This window comes from Oncorhynchus kisutch, linkage group LG22 (genome assembly GCF_002021735.2).
Source record: "Oncorhynchus kisutch isolate 150728-3 linkage group LG22, Okis_V2, whole genome shotgun sequence".
Taxonomy (NCBI): domain Eukaryota; kingdom Metazoa; phylum Chordata; class Actinopteri; order Salmoniformes; family Salmonidae; genus Oncorhynchus; species Oncorhynchus kisutch.
The window spans coordinates 44,341,873-44,347,872 of NC_034195.2; the positions used below are offsets into that span (position 1 = coordinate 44,341,873).

At 40.7% G+C, this 6,000-nt stretch overlaps 1 protein-coding gene across 1 annotated transcript in view; it reads right to left on the reverse strand.

Moving 5' to 3' along the window:
* LOC109867020 (carbohydrate sulfotransferase 8) overlaps positions 1-4,001 on the reverse strand; it is a 104,236-nt gene extending 100,235 nt beyond the window's left edge. The window contains exon 1 of the mRNA XM_020455935.2: positions 3,494-4,001. The gene's annotated coding sequence lies outside the window, so the exon portion shown is untranslated. The remainder of the gene's footprint in view (positions 1-3,493) is intronic.
* Between the last annotated feature and the right edge of the window lie 1,999 nt (positions 4,002-6,000).

Below are 6,000 nucleotides of genomic sequence, written 5' to 3' on the forward strand. Positions count from 1 at the left end.
AATTGTTACATGTACACGAGGGAGGATGTATAATGCTGCAGAGCAACTGTCTTTCAGCCCACTCTGAAGCCAGCACCACATTTTACTGCTGCTTGCAGCTCTATTGGTATTCTTTCTGCTCTCATATTATTTCAGTCATTACATGTGATTTTGGAAAACCTTTACCCATGCTAAAAAGGGGTTGGAGTATGAGCAAGGGAATAAATTGGTGTGAATTAACAAAATGTCATGCTCCCAAGGGAGCGCGGAAATTGAAAGCCGCACAGTTATCAAACTGCTTTGGGAAACCCTATTTCAACATCACCTTCTCTTGCACTCAAGTTCCATATTCTAGTATAGAGTCCTGATCTGAACGAAACTGTATTTGCCCCTTTCATTAACTCTGAAGAATGAATCATTCTTTGTAAGTTATATAGTGTATTCCAGCATGAGTACATATGACACATTTTCCCTTTATTGCTTTGTTGCCACCATATGAAAGCCCTTTATGGAGGAGAGGAGGAGAGAAAGACTGGATGCACTTTCTTCTATCACAAAACACCACAGCTCTTCCTGATCATGAGGATGTTGCTGTAAACCTTTTACGGATATTGCAGTACAAGTTTCAGGGATATTTCTGTAAAAGTGTCAGGATCAGACAAAGATCCATGATTAGAAAACTGCAAAAGTCATTTCACAGATTCATCCTTACATCAAACTATAAGCTACTGAATACAGTCACATTATTCTAGCAATAAGGCAATCTTTCCAATAACAATAGTTTTTTTTAAAGTGTCATTTAGCAGACACTCTTATCCAGAGCAATTTACAAGCGCATTTGCTCAAAGGCACATCGACAGATTTTTCACCTAGTCGGCTCGGTGAAACATTTTGGTTACTGACCCAACGCTCTTCACCGCTAGGCTACCTGCTAATGGTCTCAACAGAATAAGGTCACCTCACACTCAGTGGCCCTCATCAGATGGATTATCAGATGAAAAGCAATTGATGCTTTCAACCAATAAAATATTTCCATGACTGAAATGGAACTCAAGTGATTACACAACAATCCAGCCTATGCACATTTACTCTCAGTCACTCATATACTGGTCTAACTGAAATTACACAAAGCATAGAACTACACATACATCAGCTTCCTCCTTCCCCTGAAATATAATTCATTTGGGTTTCCAGAGAGTTCTATTGGAACCCTTCAAAGGAACTCATGGGCACATAGTCAACCAAAAAAACAGACAACTTGAGAGGAGGAGAGTTAAAGTAACTTCACTCCACATAAAAGCACTGACTTGGTGTAAAACATCACAGCTCTGTGAAGATGCTTGGCAGCCATTAGCATAGCGCTATAAGATGCATCAGGGATCCCTGGGGAGTCTTGTTTCCTTTAAATGGAAGGCAGCCACCGAAACCCTCCCATACCTAACCACCATGGTTGCGTCCCAAATGGCATCCTACTCCCTATATAGTGTATCACCTTTGACTAGGGTCCAATGCACAACTTTTGACGAGATGCCCTATGGGCCCTGGTCAAAATTTGTGCACTATGTAGGGAGCATTTGGGACGCACTCTATGAACCCATCCGGATCACCTCTGTCCTGTCCCAAGGGACCAAACAACCACAACCTAGCAGTGGCAGCAAAGGTCATTGTGGGATGACGCTGCTGCTGCTACTCTCTGGGGGATATGTTGACCTGGAGAGGGAACAAAACAAGCAGAGATCTGTCCCCTTTCTATCTGAGACCGAAATAAGGGGATCCTTCAAAAAGTATTATTAATGGCTCTCACCCTTTATATAAATAGTAATTTGGGGGGGGGGGGGGGTATTTGACATCCGGATGAATAATCAAGGCGTGTAGCTTTCCTCATTAGAAGAAGGTGGAAGGATACTATTTTCTCTGTGAGAGGGGATGTAATATGCCAGCCTTTTAAATGTCTTTATGGGAACTGAATCCTAATACAGAAAGTGGGTCTGAAATGAGGCTTGATATTTCCAGCTCATGCTTTGGAGCTTAAGTGAATTTAATGCCATTTAGAAAGCTCTATGCTATCAGTAATCTCTAAGATACTTTCCAGTAGATTTGATTAGGTTATTAAGGAACCATAACGTATATCAGTTCATGACAAACTGTCATGACATATGACATACGTTTTCGATGTTATTTTAAAGAACGGTCATCTCTATACTAGCCGACACAGTTGACTGCTCCTACAGTGAACTGTACTGCAGTGTGTGTGTGTGTGTGTGTGTGTGTGTGTGTGTGTGTGTGTGTGTGTGTGTGTGTGTGTGTGTGTGTGTGTGTGGTGTGCGTGTGCGTGTGCGTGTGCGTGTGCGTGTGCGTGTGCGTGTGTGTGTGTGTGTGTGTGTGCGTGTGCGTGTGTGTGTGTCTATACAGATTCCTAGCCCTGCCTGTAGTGCACAGATTCCCCGGCCAGGGGCTGTGAGGTGCTCAGAGCACAGACAGGATGAGACTATTTATAGCCAGGAGAAGAGAAATAATTCAGTGTGATCAGAGTGCAGGTCATTCAAGTCTTCTTTTCACAGAGGAGACAGAGAGAAGTGAAAAGACGAACATCCCCTCTCCTCTCGTTCCCCTCTCTACCTCTACTCCCCATTAATGAAAGGGGTGATATCTGTTTGAATCCCCTCTGTCTCCTCTATCTACTCTCCATTCAGGTCAAATCTTCTTTTCACAGAGGAGACAGGCAAAAGACATCCCTTCTCCTCTCTCTACCACTCTATCAGTCTTCATTCACGACAGTGGGGATATTTCCTATCTCTCCACCACTATTCTCCATTCATGGCAGTGGGGTTATTTCCTATCTCTCCACCACTATTCTCCATTCATGACAGTAGGGATATGATATCTGTTAGAAGCGTTATGGCTCAATCCCCAATCCTTTCTGTGAGCTGTCAAGGGAGACACTGGAGATATGGATGTCTTCTTCCTTTGAATAGCGCAGCACAGCCAAAGCCTGGCCAATAATCATGATATTTATTCATCTTAACCTACTGCCAATTAATGAAACTTGATTTGACAGTATATGGCTTAGCTTGCAAGGTTTATGTCAACTGGGTGTTTTTCATAACATATGGATTTCAGGGGACTGCAATGGAGTCTGTAAAATGAATTTGAATTAATTTATGTATTTAAAATATCTCCCATACCTCCGGAGAACGTATGCACAATGCCATTCCACGTGATGCGATAACCATTCAGGAATAGATTAATAAAGCAGCCTAAAGATAGAGTTTCATCACATAGAAGCCAGGACACAGCGCAGTGTTTGGTTTGAATGCAAAAACATGTAATTTCCCCTTTTGTGAAATTATGTCGAAATTCAAACAAAATAAAAGCTAATTATTTTCTCATTCAGATAGTACCACATAGTTACCAAAAATATACCCCTACAATTTCAGCATACAAAGGTAAGGTTGTATAACATTGTATATAACATATTAATAACATAGTAATAAGGCGTGATTTGCCTACTCACCTCTGTAGCAATAACCATCAGTCTTTGAAGCTGAGAAGAGTTTGCGCTTGTCCGTCGAAAGTCAATTTCCTCTCGCTCGAGGTTGTTGATTTACAACAATGTCTCTCAGCATCACGACTGAAAACTCAGCTTTCGCATATCTTTGCAAAATGTTTAAAAAACGAACCTTACTGCTTCTTGCCATGCGTTCCATTAACGCAGTCACGTTCTTGGTTGTCTGTTGAATTCACTTATTAGGTCTAGCGAGGATTGGAGAGTAGCTCGAGGGTGAGAGAAGTAGGCTAGCCTACAAGGGCGGTTTGCCAAATGTGTGAGTGGAGCGCAGCGCGGCATCTCCCTGCTTCTATTTCTTGCTCTCTAAGTCTCTGGCAGTCCCATGGGAAAGCGATGCAGCTGATACTGCCGACACTGCCAGGCAACCGCTACAATAATAGTTTGTGCTTCAAAGGTCTGGAAACCGCAAGCAATTCAGGTAGACCTACAGTTGTGCCAACTTGTGTGTGTGTGTGTGTTTGTTTGCATAACACATGTGGCGACTCCCCACGATTCGATCTACCTGCTCTCTGTCCATGACTAATGTATCAAGTGTCAATTTAACAGGAGCATAATCCTTTAAACATGACAAGTTGTTGTCTTTAATTTCAAATGTATTGTGGAAAGTAAAATAATACACTAGAAAAGTATATTGTTGATTTTCCACATTGACCTTTGGAATGGACTGCATGAATGAGTGCTGTGTCCTTTGTTTGAGTTTGATTTTTTATTGTTTGAGTTTGATTTTTTTATAGGCTACCTTGACGAACAAACCCTATTGTCTGTCATCCTTTTGCTTTATACAAGATGCAGAAGGAGATTAACACCTTGTTTAAAGCAATCCAGCATTTGTTGTTGAAACAGAACACCCGGTAAATCGAAACTTTTATTTCCGCCTAACGACCATTGTAGCCTAAATCATTTCGGTAAACTTCTGCCTGCGGGATTAGTATGAAATGTAGCCACGCACTACGCTCTTAAACCTTTGATGGTCGCCAGGCAGCGCGAGTTAACCATCCTGCCAGTTCTTAACTTTGCAAGGCATGTCACTTCTCCCATCTTCGCAGAGCCCACCAGCATGCATGCACTGTTTTCTTATCAACAATTTGATGGGTCCCATAAAGAATTACTGTGGGAATAAATATCACTGATTGACGGACATTTTGGAATAAAGTAGGTTAATACAATTGAAGGCATCTATCAAATTGTTGTTTACTGGAACTCCCAAATCATCCATTCTATGTAATACATATGAAGCAATATCCTACCCGCGTGTGGTCAACTAGATGATAATTTCAGCGCCGTTTTGAGACAAGAATGGGTACTCCTCCTGATAAATCAATCAATGTCAGATTTTCTTTTCACTGAATCTCAGTTTGGATATTGGTTAGGTTACAATTAGGCTAGGGAAATGCTAGCTACATTTAAGTGAGTGCTGCTCATGATCATCTTGGTTAGTTGGATCATTTATCAAAACATTTTGATTGCATGTCATGTAGTTTACCAAGTAGATTACTTTACTCTTCACTCACAGTTGTTGAGCATCTAGGCCTAATCCCGAACAAAAGCCTGTGACTTCACTGATTTGTCTAAATCAATATGATTTTGTATCACTGAATCTCCATCTGTAGCCTATAGACTAGGCCTATTTGGTTAATTGGTTTATGGATGGGCAAATTAGTGACTGTGGTAAAGCTCGTCTCGTTCGCTGATCTATCACTGATCAGAAACGTTTAACATATAATAATGTAGCCCAGTGTAGGCTTATTATTTTGCTAATTATTATGCTAGATTGTGTATAGGCAAGTCCTAAATCCCGCAGAGGTTGTGAAATATGAACACCAGACTCACATGCTTTTGTAAATAGGATTGCTATTATGTTCTATCGGTATCTTGATGAAGATACACTCAATATAAAACCCGACGTCTACTCCCTAACAAAGTGGAGTGAGGGTAGGAAAGAGATGAAACCTGGATACAAAAAAGCATGGTGTTTGCCTCTGTTTCAAAATATTCCCATGACACAAGTTGTGTGGGAAATATAATATTTGTATTATATATATTCTGTTATATTCCATTATATTCTTACTATGTGTTGACTGTGATGGGGTGGGTGTGTCTTGTCTGTTTAATGATTTAAAAAAAGAATGAACTATTGATCTCATTCATTTGGAAGTAACATAATTAAACTATAAATATGCCATTCTATTGGTTTGGAAATATATTTTATTATTCGTATTATGTTTCTTAGGACCTACCTAAACAAATTAACAATGGTTTGTTTGTTATGGATTTATTAAGATAGATTCCCACCCAAATCTGCACACCACTACTACCACGCCCCACCTGCATGCCGGCATGCACATGCGAGGTATAAAAGGCCTATGCAGGCAAGAATGTGGTAAAAATTGGCCTGCGTGTAAGGGGGTCATAAACATTGCCCAATTTATTTTACAGGCAAAATACCGTAAATC